This window comes from Lonchura striata, chromosome 4 (assembly GCF_046129695.1).
Source record: "Lonchura striata isolate bLonStr1 chromosome 4, bLonStr1.mat, whole genome shotgun sequence".
Classification (NCBI taxonomy): domain Eukaryota; kingdom Metazoa; phylum Chordata; class Aves; order Passeriformes; family Estrildidae; genus Lonchura; species Lonchura striata.
The window spans coordinates 65,041,597-65,057,862 of record NC_134606.1 but is presented as its reverse complement, the minus strand read 5'-3'; positions in this window follow the sequence as shown (position 1 = coordinate 65,057,862).

Sequence of the window (16,266 nt, the reverse complement as noted above, 5' to 3'; positions counted from 1 at the left end):
TGTTTACAGGCTATCCCCTCTTGCCCTGAATGGGGGTCCAGGTATAGTACAGATGCAGTTGACAACTGAGGGAACACTTTGTGGAAGTCCATTACTCTGCAGAGCATAATTTTTTGCCTTTAACTTGGATCTAACAATTTTTCCAGGGCATGTTTCATGTAAAAAAAATCCTGGAATATTAAATTTCACAGTTCCTAGGTAGATTCCTGACATGGGTGCTAACCAAAACCTTAAAGTTGAGGGCAAATCTGGTGCCCTGTGGCATGACTCTCCAAACCTCTCACATCCATCTATGTAGAACAACCATTGGGGAACTCCCTCAGGGAAATGAACGTGCATCTTCCAGCACACGGTTTTCTCTCACTGTATGTCATCCATACATCAAGGGGATGCCACTGACAACACAAGCAGATTAACCACATCAAATATGACTGGAAAAATCAAGGGCTCATGAGGCAATACACAAGTCAGCAAGCAGGCACGTTTGAATAGCAGGTAGAGGGATGTTGCAGGTATTGCAGGATGCTGCACCCCAAGGGAGACATCTGAGCAAGGGGCTGGCTCACTGCTCCCTGTAGTACCAGGAGCAGCAGAAGCTCTGCCTGCCTGCCACAGAGGTAAGATACCACCACTCAGCTAATTAGCAACATCTTATCTTTTGAAGGGAAAAACCCCTCTTTGCTCTTGCTGAGTTTCTACCAAGCTCCTGCTAGCACACTTTTCTTCTAATTTGGAAAAGAAAACTACAGTTCTGATACCCATTGTTTGAAAATTGCTAGCCCCTGTTCTAATCAGACAAAACTTTAAATCACAGCCACCTTGATTTCAGAAAAGTTTAATTTATAGGATAACTTTTTATCACCTTTGGAATTGCCTTATTCATGTAACTGTAATGTACAGCCCTACCTTGGACAATGATTCTCCTTCTGTTTCCTACACATTGGCAGACCACATGCAGACTCATCCCTGATCATTTTATACTGGTCACAGCAGGACTTTAAAGAGGATATATTTTACTACACAGATGAGCAATCATTTTCAACCCCCTTTGCAGTATTTTCCTACCCACTGTGCTTCAATTCACAATTTGATGCCATTCAAAAATAGCAGTCTCTTGTCTGTGTATCATATTGCAGCCTGTCTTAGGGTAAATGCTTAATCTGAAATCATCACCACTTAATGGTGTATCTTTTTTTCCTGTACTGCAATTTAAAAGAGGGATACAAAGAATATTTTGGAGAGCTTAGTATATGCCTAGCTGATTATGTCTCTCACTTCTCATCTCCTGATCTTTAATATAATTTTAGATTTTGACCCTGTCTGTCCTGTAAAAATTTGTGTGTAACATGAATCAACCACCTAAGGCTAATGATGTTCACTCTTAAAGTCGGCTGCCCGGTCTGCTGGCTGGGGTCTATTTTTTCTACTGTGTTTAAAAATATTTTCTGCCTTTCACTGTAAAGTAAATGAAACAAATTGAATAATGACTATGTGGTGATTGGTGATGAGGACAGTGAGATTAGTTTCATCTTTGTCACTGGTATTTTACTTAATTTTTGAGAGTTTCACTTAACTTACATTAATCAGAACCACTTGTAAAATATCTATAATACCCGTCACTGACATCACAAGGTAAGTTAAATTTGGGCCCTGGCTATAATTAGCAGTCCTAGATTGCAAGGCAAGATGGATTCTATTTGCCATCTGTTGGAGGGGTGGCAGTTATCTTTTGTTAATTGGGCAGTTTTCTTTATCTCTTCCACAAACCAATCCTCCCTCTGGGGAGACATATGCTGTGAATGGGCTATTAAGTGTCATTGCATGGCTGATAAAATTACATCATCCCACTGGGAGATGCTCCTCCCAGAGGGAGGGGCAAGCATTCCTAATTGGATATAATCTGAGTTTTTGGGACACCAGACTCAACCTTCCCACTGAATTCCCAGAGGAACAGCTGGGTTTTCAACTGGACCTTCAGAGGAAGACTACACCCTTCTACTGGATCACTGCTCCAACAGAACCACATCTGCCACTGCAGGAGAACTGCAGCCATTCAAATTTGGACTGCTACCAACACCTTGACCAAAAGGGTGTCAGGTTGTATTCTGACTCTGTCCAAGGTTTTTCTTATGAATTATTGCATGTATCTTGTTTCTTTTTTTTTTCTTTTTCTAATAAATCTTATTTCTGACTTGGAGTTTCTCACTGGCTTTGCTTTCAAACCAGATTAGCCTTTCAACATTTGTATGCCTTTCAGGGTATAAGAAAAGATTTTTGTGCTATATGCCTTATTTTGACCAAGGAAAATTAAGTCTGAGTAAGTGTCATGGGAAACTCTGTGTACCATTGCACAGTTGATTACCCCAAAGAGCTTGGGAGAATGTAGAATCATATGACATTGCCAGCCGATAAAGGATTAGGAAGAAACCGTATTTCCTTTGAGTCTCCATCAAGCTACTGCCTATCTCTCCGTGTGTCCTGGTTTGGAAAGCAAAACCAGTGAGACGCTCTAAGTCAGAAATACAATTTATTAAGGAAAGGGAACACAGACCCAAATACATACAATAGCACAAAAGAAGAACCACTGACAGAGTTAGAGATACAACCTGACACTTGCTGGCTAGGGTGGTGGTAGCAGATATGGTTCTGTCCAAGCACTGGTCCTGTAGACTGATGTAGTTTCCCTCTGGAGGTCCAGTGTAGAGAAGGTCTCAGCTGATGCTCTTGGAAGAGGGGATCTCCTTGCTGTCTCCACAGCCCTGCTTGTATCCTTGATGGCAGCATTTGGCTCCTCCCTCTGGGTGGAGCATCTCACAATAGAATGCTGTGATTTTATCAGTCATGTGGCTAAAGAACAGCTCCTCCTGGAGGGACTTATCTCTGAGTCACAAGATAAGGAAAGAAAGGAATTGCAGCTTGAGGTGGTAATGGAATACACCCCAATATTATAACCTAGGACACCATGTCTAGGACAGTCTGCCCTTTAATTGAGTGGTTAGGGCAAGTTAAAATCTTCAACCAACAGACTCTAGACAACAGTAAAGTGTTATTATTCATTTTAAGAGGAACATATTTAAGATAATTTAAGTAATGTTTAAGGTCATATGAGAAGTCAAGCCCACTTTTATCAGAGAATTAATATCTGTCAGTTTCTCTGGTTAACAGAAGGTGGGTTTCAAGAGCTATCCCCTGCTTCTTCCTGACTTTTATCTAGGTGATCTTGAAACATGCAAATATTCCACTGAATTAAATGTAGTTACTCTCATGTAGCTTTAAGACCTCTTTCTGCAGTTTGACAGTAAGAATATTTAATTCTATGCTTTCTGTATTTGTGTGCCAACATTCTAATATTTTGCTGCTATCACAAAAAATCAAGGATTCTGTGTCCTGGAGCAGAACCACACAGAGAAGATAGTTATAACTGATAGAGCACATCTGGTTAGAGAGAAGTATTTGTCCTTGATCCTTCTCAAAAAAAAAATAAAATATTTTTTTGGTAGGTACATAACTCCAGAGCATGATAATTTGCTTGGCTCACTTGCTATAGATAAATGCCTTCAGAATAAATACTACTTCAGCTATTTCAAGGTAAACTCACCTATGTGACTAGCACTATTTTTGTTAAGTCTACTTAATAAAAGGTAATTTCCACAGATAAAGTATAAACCCATTACAATATAATATTTGCATTCATGAGTCTGGGGGCTTTTTTTGTTTGGGGGGAGAATCTCCTTTGCTAGTTAGCTAGCATTAATTGCTAAGATTAATGGTTATAAAAACATTTTAGCACATGTGGATGTTGTTAACTCTTTAACCACTTCCTTCCTCTTATTTTTGGGGACAGTGTGGGATCAATTGGTTTACACATATATTATTTGTAACTCAAGCATGAAAAAAATTAAAAGTACAGGTATTAAGTTAGCTGCATTTGATCCATTGTGTCAGAGGCTGTTTGTTTTTTTTTTTTCCCCATAACAAATTCAGAGAAATTCTGTTGGATTCAGCTAAAGTGTTCTGAGGCTGCAGCATCTGAGTAAGAAGAGGATTCGCCCACTCTGCAAGAGATGCGCTTTTAGCTGCCTTCCAACCAACCGTGGGTGGAATTTACCTTGCACCTTTCACATTTTTCTTAAAATTACCCCACAGAACCTCAGGAAACATGAACCAAGTAGCTGAACTCTGTGGTGTGGGCTGGGAAGTGAGTGAGAGATGAGCTGAGGAGGAAGCACGGGGGTGGGCAGCAAGGCAGGGCAAACTCTGCAGCTGTGCTCCATCGTTCCCTCACCTCAGGCCAGCGTGGCTACCTGCCCGCTGCGAGCTGTGCATGGCTCCACATGCTTTGTGGAGAGACTTCAACCCTCCAAGTCAACCTCAAACCACTTGGTGGGGAACACAAGGTGAGACTAAAAGACAGGGAACAAATGCTGGCTTCCACAGAGTTATTGTCCAGCAGCTATTGCCAAGGGAATCAGGGGAATATTCCCTCCTGTATAAATATTACATTCCTAATGCAAAGTAAATTAGGACAGTTACTGATTTTCCTTAGGATTTCCATAAAATCTCATTCCAGAATATACATATGTTTTATTTTTCCTGCCTTTTGTATTCTGACAGCCTGAGGAGGTTTGTTGTAAAGTACATAAAATGAAGAAGGAAAAAGAAAACTGAGAAGAAACGATGGCAAAGCAAAAACTGTGTAGGAGCTATGAAACTCTGGATTTGTATATTACATTTTTGGATGCAAGTTCTCCTCTAGGTGGAAATAATCCTCCCAGAGGGGAAGTTTTTTCCAAGCCTTTATTGGATGTAAGAAATTTTGGGTGTAGATTAGAGTCCTTGACATAGAGCTGTTTCACCTCTGTCATGCTCAGAGGACATGCAGCATGAGCCCCAACTTGCCTGCAAAGGACAGGGGGAACAAACATCTCTTGTGGCTGGAAGAACAAAATTAACCGGCGTGTGAAACTGGCTAGAGAATAAACATATATACTGGATAATGTTTGTACCACAACACTACTTCTATGCTAGCCATTCATTTTCCTCTCCTTAATGAGGGCAAGAGTTAAAACATGGGGAATGAACAAGCATTTCACAATTAAAGGTGAGAGTAGGATGACAGCGTACAAGGGAAAAGCCTTAAGTGATACTACTAGTAATGAGTCCCCAAGAGCTTGAGTCTGTCGAGTGCTTTCACTGCAGCTTTACTTTCTGAGGAAACAGCTGAGTGCCATCTCTCTTGATTATACCTGTGGAAATGGATTTCTTTTCATGCTCATTTTCATATTAAAACTTAGAAACTAAGGAGTGCTGAAGTACAAAACTACAGATTTCACGAGGGAAGGCAGAAGTACATCAGGGCTTCTTACCATTCACTCTTCTCGTACAATTCAATGTGTATTTGTGCGGCTGACAATAAGATAATAATAAAAAAATTTGGAAAAGTGATATGACTTCAATCTAGATAAAATCTGAGCAAGGACTGAGAAGCACATGACCTGATGATCTTCAAGGTGTTGCAGTCCTTCATTTAGCATGGACATTTATTACTTCAGCATGTATTGGCAATAGCAGCTTTGCTTTCTGGCCAGATGTGCTGCAGTGCATGATACTTTCCGTGTGACACATCTTGTTATAAACAAAGAAGATGGAAGATTAAAGCAACAACCATTGTCATATCAAGGAATTGCTCCCTCAGACTTCAGGCTGATAGTTACTGTGCTGTTATGCTTTCTATAAAACGTAACAGGATGCTTTAAATCTCAGAGTACAATTTCTGTAGATATGGTTGTTGGAAAAAAAGAACACAACAAGCTATCATAAACTGTCAGTATGGGGGAGAGTTGATTTAGATACAGAGTTTATTCATTTCAGCACAGATGTAGTCTACTCTCATCAGCATGGAGGTATTTAGTCCCCTTACTTTAGAATTTCTAGAAGACACAGTGTGTAGAAGAGTAGTAAACCAGCCTGCTGTTTGGAAATGCTACTTGGATAAATCCATATTGCCACTACAGTGCATTTTAAAAAGGTGACAGTGCCATAATAAAAAGGTATGTATGAATTTTCTCATTGGCTACACAGAATCAAGTATATTTCTCAGCTAGCATTTTGTTTAAGCCTTTTTCCTGTCTGTGAGATCAGGCAGTATGCATAGGAAAAATATTTGTTGTATTCTGTGGTACACTTTATACAGACAACCCAATGTCTATGTGTCCAATTCAATAAAATAAGAACATTCATGAAGTTCCTTTATTTACTGATCATGCAAGACTGCTAAGGACAACAGAAAAACAAACTATTCCCAGACAAAATAGGAGCCTGCAATATCTGGTGCAGTGTTAAAGCAATACTATCTTCTAAATAAATAAAATTTATATTTTTAAAAATTAAAATGGTGTACAGAAGGGGAAAAATATAAAAACCCCAATTTTCTTCTTCTGCACCTAGTGCCTCAGCTGAAATGCATATTTTAATTCTATTTGTAGATGTTCAGAAGTATTGGCAAAGATTCAAAATACCCACAGCTGAGCAGAAATGCTGCCATTGATGAAGGCTCAATTTTAGGCCATATAAAATGATGGCATAACAGATATAGGAAATATCTATAATTCCTTTCAAAAACTTGAAATAGCAATAAAAGCTGCCTTGATTTCCCTGCATCACTGTGCAATAGAATTTATCATAATGTTCAGCCTGAATGTATTTATTGCTTCACATTTAAGCAAACAGCATTTATCATTTCAAATTGAAATGAAATAATTACATATGCCACTTCAACGATCCTTGTTTTCTCCTCCTTGGACTTTCAAACAAAATCCAAAAGGAAGCTCGGAGAGATACAAGCTGAGAGAGAAAGCAACTGATGTGTTCCCCTTGAAGGAGGAGCAGAGCAGCTTGTTCAGCTTCAGTGTGAGCTGTAATGCAGTGCAGGGTGCTCCTCCCTTCCATTCACTGTCTCAGCCAGTGGCTGCCATAAACAACTCTGCAATATTGTCATGTTTCAAGCACACTAATCATGGCCCACATTTAGGTGATAGCATAAACAGCATAAATATCTCTTACAGCCACAATAGCAGTTTCAGCAGAGGAGCCATGACAAGGAAGAACAGGAACTGATGAAAATGAGGCTGTTATACAGAGATCATTCTACTTAATAGATGAAGCTCCAGCTCCAAGCTGCTCTTCCCTTTGCAACAACCTAATCAAACCTTCACTGTCTCTTGTTGAGGTGTGTTTCTACAGTACCATTACTTCTTTTTCTCTAAATCAATGCTTGATTATGCCAGAGAATTGATTTATCTGGCTTTTTGATATGACTGTCATTTATTAGATTAGTAAAGAGATATGGGAGCAGGCAGAACACCCAAAAAGAGGTGAGGTGAGAGGAAGCTAGTAAAAAAAAAATAATTTTATGGAAAATGTCCATGGAATAAACTATTTTAAAAATCCCTGTGGTGTTATTTTTGTACATACTATATAGTTTCATATAGAATTGTAATGTATAATACACATACAAATCACATAGAAATAAGGTGACTTTTTAGTGGGAATAAATGTTTTGTTAGAGTAAATGCTAGGACTTGTTTTATTTCTTTAGAAATAGAGAGCTGAAAAAATACCAACAGCCAACCATCTTGAAGAATACACCTGTTAAAGGTGCTAGGCAGGCCATTTTGTTGATTATTTTCAGTTCAACTGTGTAAAGTTTAGTGCTTTATTAAAAATTTGAGATGCCATTACATATTAATATAAAACCCCCAGACATAAACTACATTCAGTTGTGTAGTCAAGGACAAACACAAGTTAACAGAATGAGCTTTCCTCTGATTTTTCAAAATAGAAATCACCCACTTCTGCATGAGCTGCCACAAAACACCAGACTTCAATAATAGATAACAGTTCATTTTACCACTACCTCACTCATAACTGGGAGAGGAGCCATATGTGCATATATTTTTGCCACTTTAGCATAAAAAACTAGGGAGACAATTCTTCTCTATAATTTCCGTAATCTCCTGTTCCCATAAAAATAAGCAAGATAAATTTGCTAGGAAGTGTTCCTTTTTCTTACTCTTCAGTGGAACACTCACTGATGTGATTGCCTGACCATGCCTAAGCAAAAACATATAGGTGACTACACACCTATGTTCAGTTTGTTCAACCTTTTCTTTGAAGAGGAGATCACAGCATAGGGAGGCAAATTTTGCCATCCTTTGGCACGCCAAGGAGTGCCCTTGCTCATCCTGCCCTGTATGCACAGTAGGGAACAGTGGCACCACACAGAGCAGAGGCTTAAGAGAAGCAGCAGCAGGACACAACTCTGTGCTGAAACTTTCCTAGCAGCAGCAAAAAAGAAGAAAGGGGAGAGTTGTGAAACAAATGGTGCCTAACAGTAACACTGCCTTTCCTATAACACATGCTTTTTCAGCCACTTCAGCTCTTCCATCTGGAGCAATGTCTGCAAGCTGGATATCACAGTCTCCTTACTCTCTGCTGAAGGGGGGGTGCCCAACAGAGCCTGTTCTCTCAAAACACTTCCACCTAAAGCCTGGCTCCTCATTTACCTAATCTTAGTAAGACTCCCCATACCAAAGGTATGTATTTTGGGTCCCTGATGGATGGCTCTGCAACCCAGTGCTGGATGGGTAGGTGCAAATGGATAGAGTTTTAGTAATGTGCTAATAAAAAACCCAATTAAGATCAAAATACCTTCCACTAAATTAACATGAAAAGTGACATGTTGAGTTAAATTACACTAAGGAATAAATGGTAAATGCCTGCTTATCTCCCTAAGTGGGACTTCCATGAATAATTTAGCATTCTTGCTAATGATAATGAAAGCATTTGTGCCTTATATATTAGAATTACTTCCCCCTTTGCAGGACAAAAACTTTGCAGATTGTTGCACACCAGGCCACGATGAAAGGTAACTAAGCAAGGTTTGATTTTTATGTTGACAGTCTACTGCAATTAGAGGTGAGTTCTGGTTATTTGCTTTCCCACAAGCTAACAAAAAATGGTACTGCACACCTATATAATGGTAAAAATATATTTTATATTCCTCAGTTAATGGTTATCTTTTAACAACACATATCTAAAAGTTAAAACCACCCAAAAATCGGTAAAAAGCTACTCTACCAGTTACATCTATGACACTGGCCTGGCAGAGTCATTAAACAAGAGGCCTGGCTTTAAATTTCAAATTCAGCTGATACATGTAGTATCCCTTTAATTTTAAGGTTTGCATCAGGAAGGGTGAGATCAAGCTGGTGGAATATAATCAACTCTTTTTATAGGAAAAAATGTATTGACAGGAATAACCCAGACAAATTACAAAGGGAAAGCAGTGTGGAGATGGGAACAGACTATAGGTTAGTCAGTTTATTAGGGCTTCTAGAATTCGTAGCTCACCCAAGAGACATTTTAGTTACAGGCTAATGAACTGGAAAAGATATTTGAAGAAAAAGGATATCCTAGTTGATACAGTTCACAATGCATTAGTTAAGCTTCATGAGTCTGATGGACAACAAATTATTGTTGAAACAGCTCAAATCTAAAGAACATTTTTCTGTGTCATTTGTTTCAACTTGTTCTTCTTCTTTGTCACCTAAACTCAAGAAAGTAGCTCTGCAGCATGCATTTATAGGCCACATCAGTGACAAGTTTACTCCCCTTCTATCTCCCTCATATTCTTTCCTGTCAGAAATCAAATGGGCAGGGACTACCTCTCTAGAACAATGGCAGATTTAAGCTGGAACAGCCTGCTGTTGACTAATTTAAGACCATTTCACATTATTCTGACAGCATAGAAGAGCCTGAAAAGAATGTGAAAGGGTAACTTACACTACTTTTGTTCCCTCTTTCACTGCCAGTGATGTATGTTCAGAGTAACCAACAATCCAGACAGAAATGTTCAGAGTTACCGTTTCATTGCATGCACAGTATTGCTACAAATATATAACTTGGGATATTTGGTCCTGTTGCCAAGAACATAGGAAAATTTACTAATTACAGCCTAGTCTTTATAGCATTCCCTGGACTATAAGACAGGGAGCCTGTAAACATTCATGGCCTGCATCTGGAAATTGCTTTGCCCTGTTATGGACCATCAGAGAATCTTAGAATGGTTTGGGTCAGAAGAGACCTTAATTATCATTTAGCTTTTGCTGTGTCCTCTCACTATCTGCTTGTGTAAGAAGTCATTCTCCCACTTTTTCATAATCCCCTTTAAGTACTGAAAGAATGTTACAGGAGAACATAAGCAAACCGCACTGCAGTATAAAAAAGATCCAATGGTCAAATGCAGATGCCTGAGAAACATGGTTCTCCCCTGAGACTCTCCTACCATTCAACCTTTGCCAGCTCAGGGAATTCCTGAAACATAGTTGTTTTCTTCACACTGAATATTCCTTCAAAGATTTTCTTTATATAAATTCATGTGATCTTCATGCAAATGCCTGTAAACCATCAGCATATACAAAGGAGTTCCTCAGTTATGTACGTTATCATATCCTTCATTTTGAATTTAGATTCTGTTATCTGTGCTTCATATATTTTTGTTCTTGTAGCGGATGAAGCTGTGAATGATCTATCATTATACAGTCTGTCATGTCACTAGCTGGTCTACATCCCTCAGGCTTTTCTTTTGTCAGTCTGAAGGATTCCTGTCTGTTTAATCCTGTCTTCAAGTGAAGTTGTCCAATAATTTTGACAATCCTGTTGCCATTTTTCTGAAGCTTTCTAGTTCTTCTAGATCCTTGAAAATGCAAGGACCAGAATGGCATGCAGTATTTGGAGGTGGGATATTATTCTCTATTGTGTTCTCTGTTGTTTTCCTCACCATTTCTAATGTTTTGTACAGCTACTAGTGGATTCATTCAGTATGAATGGAAAAGAGCCTCAGTTTAAGATTTAATTTCTAAATTAACTTTTTTGCACTGCAGTTGGGCACTGACAAGAAACTTACAGAAGTTAACTTACTGTCTACATTACAAACTTGGAATCTTATTCTGTAATACCACTAGTAAACAAAGAGTTTGTATAAATGTAGGGGTATTTTTTCCTTTCACATTTGAGTTACATTAAATTTCAGTAGTCATTGTGTTATTATTAAGTTTATGGGATCTTTCACCAATATTTCTTTCTTACTCTCTCACATCACATCAGTTAGTGTTATTTGCAAAGTTTTTCATGTCACCGCTCATCAGCTTTCCTAGATTATTTATGGATATACTGCACAGCATAGATCCCAGCACTGATCCTGCAGAACTCTTCACTATCTTTTTCCATTGCTATATTATTCATTTAGTCCCATTGCAGAGTCACAGAATGGGTCAGGAAGGGACCACAATGGGTCATCTGATCCAACCTTCTTGGTCAGGCAGGGTCATCCTAGAGTACATGGCAAGGGATTGCATCCAGACAGTTCTGGAATATCTCCAATGTGGGAGACACCACACCTTCTCTGGGCAGCCTGTTCCAGTGCTCAGTCACTGCATAGTAAAGAAGTTCTTCTTCTTGTTTGGGTGGAACTTTCTGTGCATCTGCCCATTTCTTCCCATTGCCTCTTGTCCTGTTGCTGGGCACCACTGAGAAGAGCCTGGTCCACCCCCTCAACAGCCTCCCTGCAGATTCTTACATCTTCTGATAATGATCATTTAACATTTTTTCATCCATGCAAAGATCTTTCTCCTCATGCCATTGTTGCAAGGTTTCATTAAAAGACTTCATACCTAACCCAAAATTGTCTGGAAATCCAGGAGGACTACATTGACTCAATCACTTTTAAGAATACTTACACAACTTTTGTGAGATATGGTTTCTCCTTACAAGAGAGATTTCTCTCCTCACCAGGGTACTATATTTCTCCAACCTTTCTCTTATACCTTCTTACTGATCACTAATTCCTCAAACCTAATCTGGCAGGTTTTAACTTTTCCCATTACGAGTACAATGGAACAGCTGTGATTGAATAATTACTCTTGTGTTACCTATTATATCTTCTGTAAGTCTCCTCTCCTGTAGTGGTGGGTTATTCAGATGTGCCTAGAGGATTAGGGCATTTTGAATATCCTCTTGTAAGAGTTGTCTATTGATCACATTGAACTGAGTTCAGCACCACTGAAGGAGAGGTGGTCTCAGCCACTTGAGTTGTTATAACAAGGAGTAAATGAAGTCTTTCCTCATTATCACAGAGGCTGAGTGCTCCTCATATGTTTTCCCCAGATTATAATTTGTATTGTTTTGTACAACTATTAATGTATTCATAACACCTGAATGGAAAACAGTCTCAGTTTAAGATGTACTGAACTTACTGACTCCTGATGTTTTATCTCCTGTAGTCCTGATACATGGCCTCGTTCATGTGAACTTTAGGAACTTTTAGTAAAGGAATTAAAGGAACTTTTTAGTAAAATAGGTTTATATGTATTAGTAGTTTTGTAATAGTACTAGTAATAGTACCTTGTATACTTCATTATGTGTGACAAAAGATAGACAAAACTATCAAGGGTGTTTTTATAATACAAGAGGAAGATGCAGAAAATAAAATCACAGAAAGTTCTCAAGATCTTACAGAGATAGTAGATGCAAGTATAGATACTGACAAAAGCTTTAAATTAGGACCTTAGAACAGATGAAATTATTAGAATAGTAAATAGTAACTACTATGAGATTTAACTTATATCCTTTGAATAGACTAAATCTTTTACAACATTAAAAATTGCTGTAGTGTAAAATAGCATTTAAAACAAACAAGAGAGGTGACTCAAAAAAGCAGTTGTACCAAGAGGGGGAAATGTCAGAAACAGAGAAACAGTAAAGGTAAGATGATTTCCAGAAAGCTGTAAAAGCAGGCCTTAGAAACAGAAAGACCAGAAAACGCAGAACTAGCTGCAGCTGCAGAGTCTGAAAGTAGAAAAAGTTACAATAGTACAGCAAGCAAGGACATGAAACAACAGCTTGAGTTTTATGCTTGGCTAAGATAGACCTAAAGAGTACAGAAAATATGCTTAGCAAGATAGTAGAAGGTTTTAAGCTTAATAATGGTGTATTGTTAATAGAAGGCATACAAGCAAGTATTTTGTGAAGCAGGTGTATGTGTAGTTTAAGTGATTGACTAGAACAATTTTCTATAAACTCTAGCAATATGCTACTGGCTAGGAAGTTTTTTGAATGCTCTGTAACAGAGAAATCTTTGGTTGCTACTGGCTGTGAGCTGTTGCCATCTTTCTATTGTCTCAGCCACGTAATGAGGCTGATGCTGCAATAAAGCTCAAGGAACATATCTCAGCAGTCCTGTTCTCTTCCTGAAAAAAACCTAAACACAGCTTGAGACTCTGTTCTGCTGTCTACAGTCTTTTGATTCCAGGGTGCCTGTGCTTGTATTACAATCTGTGCCTGCACAGACCCAGTGTTTATAAATTCTCAGACCAAACAAGCTGGAAATGACTACTCTCATTCTTTGCTGGGTACATTTCTTTCCTTTTTAATTCCTCAGTGACAAATATCTACATAATTAAGAAAACAGCTTTCTCTCAGAAGTAGATAAATGGTACTCCTTTGAATACTATGACAAAATCTAAGGACATACACAGAATCTGCTCGTGCCCTTCTACTCATGAATGTGCAGACACTGAAAGCTATTACTTTATGCACCACCTCAAAGCAAGCTATTCCCACAATTTTCTTGCTATCTCCTCATTAATCAACAGTAGGCTTTATGAAAGTTCGGGAATGCATTTGGAAAAAGGAAGTAAGATCAAATGCCCTTTATCTATCCTGTCGTGCTCCTTGGAGGCTAGAAAACCCTTTCTTAGAGGATTTCAAGGACAGTTGTGGAACCAGGCACTTGAACAAGAATGTCCAGTGTGATGGGAAGCCTCCACTACTGCTTTTGAGTAAAAACACAACCTCAGTCATTTGCTTTTTAGGTTAATTATGTAAACTCTTTTCCACCATATTATAATTTGAAAAAGAAAAAAAAAAGAAAAAAAAAAAAAAAGCCAGTGCAAAGAAACAGTCTAGAGATTTCCTTTCTCTAAGAGTCTTTTTTCCACTCTGCCATGGAAAGCAGAAATTTGACCCTAGGACAGCAGAGGAGGGAAGGACCTCAAAAAGCTCTTGTCAGTGTCTCAGCTCAGCTCCCATTGAAAGAACTGAGTCTGCTGAGTCTACTGAAATCAGCCAGCTGATGAGCACTTTTGAAAACACATCTTTGTCTCAGACAGACAGTGGTGGAGCTGGGCATAAAATTTCTGAAATTTACTTTGCCTAGAGGGAAGTCAGCAAGCCCTGTCTCTCAAATTCCATTGAGGGACAGCACTCTTCTTTTCTTGTTACCATACCCTGATTATAATTCAGTGTAAAGATTAGTGATAGCAGCATGGCTGGACATTTTTAGGCCACAAATATGCTCTTACATAATCAGATTATTTAATCTTTTCATAAATATGCATTTCTTTATCATAAGAAGATATGGGGTCTGTTTGCTACAAGAAGTAGTTGTTATAATTTATTAATAGTAGTCTGGCTTTTTTATTCAGAGTCAAGGTTTTTATGACTCCTGAGCCAGTGATGCCCAGTAATTATATCTGTAGCATTTGGCTCCTGTTGATATAGTGCTGCTTTATTAGAAGGATTACTTTTATATATTAGTGAGGCAAAGAAGATTTTTCTTTTATGAATACTGAACTTCTGAGAGGCTTTTTGAATTAATAACAGTGGAATTAATGCTTTGAAGGCATTTTCATTAAAATGGTGATCTTGGTGGACACTATGCAGTGAAGCTTGTTGATAAGTAGCTTGTATGTTGGAGAGGAAAACTGTAGGTGTTTTACATTTGTTTTAATTACAAGTCCAGGAAAAAATGCCAAAAACCTCTCAATTTTCCAGAACCCAACATGTTGTAAAATACTTGGAGGTGATATGGCTCCAATTTCTTTCAAAGGATATAAAAGAGGCACTTCCCCACAGAAGACAGAGCCAGCCCCCACCCCAGAAGTTTAGATGCTCTGAGTTTCTATGCACAGAAAAAACCACAGGCAGCAGATAAAAAGGGGTCTGCAGCAGAGCAAAGACAGGGACCCAGGCTTGCTCTCAGGTCAGTGCCTTGATCAAAGGACTATTCACCCACCTTTGATTTGCTTTCAAGTCATGTGGCTTGAGTTTCTGTCCAACTTCAATTTCAGACAAAGGTCCTGTCATTTTTAACCGCTGGTCTGTCAGAAACTTATTTCCCTAGAGTTTCTTCCTAGATCACTGGAAAATGCTGTTCACCTTCTGAGGTGAATTCTGAAGAATTATAAAATTGTCCAGGATCCCTTAATTCTTTGAGTCTTCCCACACAGGAGATGGTCAGAGACCTACTAACAGGAGTCTAAACCATAGGGGATCAGATGCCTTGAGATACTGTTATGGACACATCAGGCACTTTCAATGTAAAGAAAGTTTTAACAGTGGAGCACACGATGCAATATATATTCTGCTCATTTTTCCTTTAAAGCTTTGCTACCATATACAGTCCAAGTGCTTAATAATGGTTTTAATCAAGTGCAAAAATGCTTCTCTAGGTCAATATTCTTGATAATAGTGAACTCACTGATATTTCTCCTTCTATAAATATTACTGCTGTTCAATTCTTTTTTAAGAAGTTTTGATCCTATTTGTTACAGAGATTTGGCAAAAGAGATTTCCCTAAGGGCAGGATAACAGTTAAATGAAATGTAAATGCAGGAATGGCATTAAAATATCATACAGCACAATACTATAAATATTTTAAGTCCCTCTACATTCTGTGTTATGATGCACATGAAACGAACCCAAATTTACATGGTTCTAGTGCAGAATTATGTGTTGCAAGTGCTTTACAAATACCATAAAGTTCCAATATGTGCATACAACCCAGAGAGAGAATATTATTTTGGGATAATATTTCCAAACCAAATGGCAGTTGTGTACATTTCCTCTGCATCCTCCAAGTCCAGAAATAAGGAAACTGTTGCCACTTCATAGTTCAGATCTCTAATTGTGTATCCTTGGCTATAGCTTTTACTCCAACTTAAGAGATAATATGAGTACTTTTGTTTGACAATAATGAGGAAATAAGCTCATTATTGCAATCAGAAATTGCAATCAGAGCTAGCCAGCGAACCTTTAAAATCTAATAAAAATAATACAGTAAGGATACCCAAGAAAGAGAATAGTGTATAAAAGTTCATTTTCTTGGTTGGTAACACATCTAAATACCAGACAATGCCCTGGATCTGC